Raw genomic sequence first — 403 nt, 5'->3', positions numbered from 1 at the left:
GGGATGATGGTGTTGATTTGAGCCATGACCAGCCTTTCAAAGCACTTCATGGCTACCGACATGAGTGCTACGGGGTGGTAGTCATTTAGACAGGTTACCTTCACTTTCTTGTGCACAGGGACTATGGGGGTCTGCTTGAAACATGTWGGTATCACAGACTCGGTCAGGGAGAGGTTGAAAATGTCAGTGAAGACACTTGCGCATGCTCTGAGTACACTTCCTGGTAATTTSTCTGGCCACGCGGCCTTGTGAATGTTGAGCTGTTTAAAGGTCTTGCTCACATCGAGTATGGAAAGCGTGATCACACAGTCGTCCGGAACAGCTGGTGCTCTCATGCATGCTTCAGTGTTGCTTGCCTCGATGCGAGCATAAAAGGAATTTAGCCAGTATGGTAGGCTCGCGT

Source organism: Salvelinus sp. IW2-2015, unplaced genomic scaffold (genome assembly GCF_002910315.2).
Source record: "Salvelinus sp. IW2-2015 unplaced genomic scaffold, ASM291031v2 Un_scaffold1117, whole genome shotgun sequence".
Lineage (NCBI taxonomy): Eukaryota > Metazoa > Chordata > Actinopteri > Salmoniformes > Salmonidae > Salvelinus > Salvelinus sp. IW2-2015.
The sequence above is the reverse complement of the archived record's forward strand: the minus strand, read 5'-3'. Positions refer to the sequence as shown.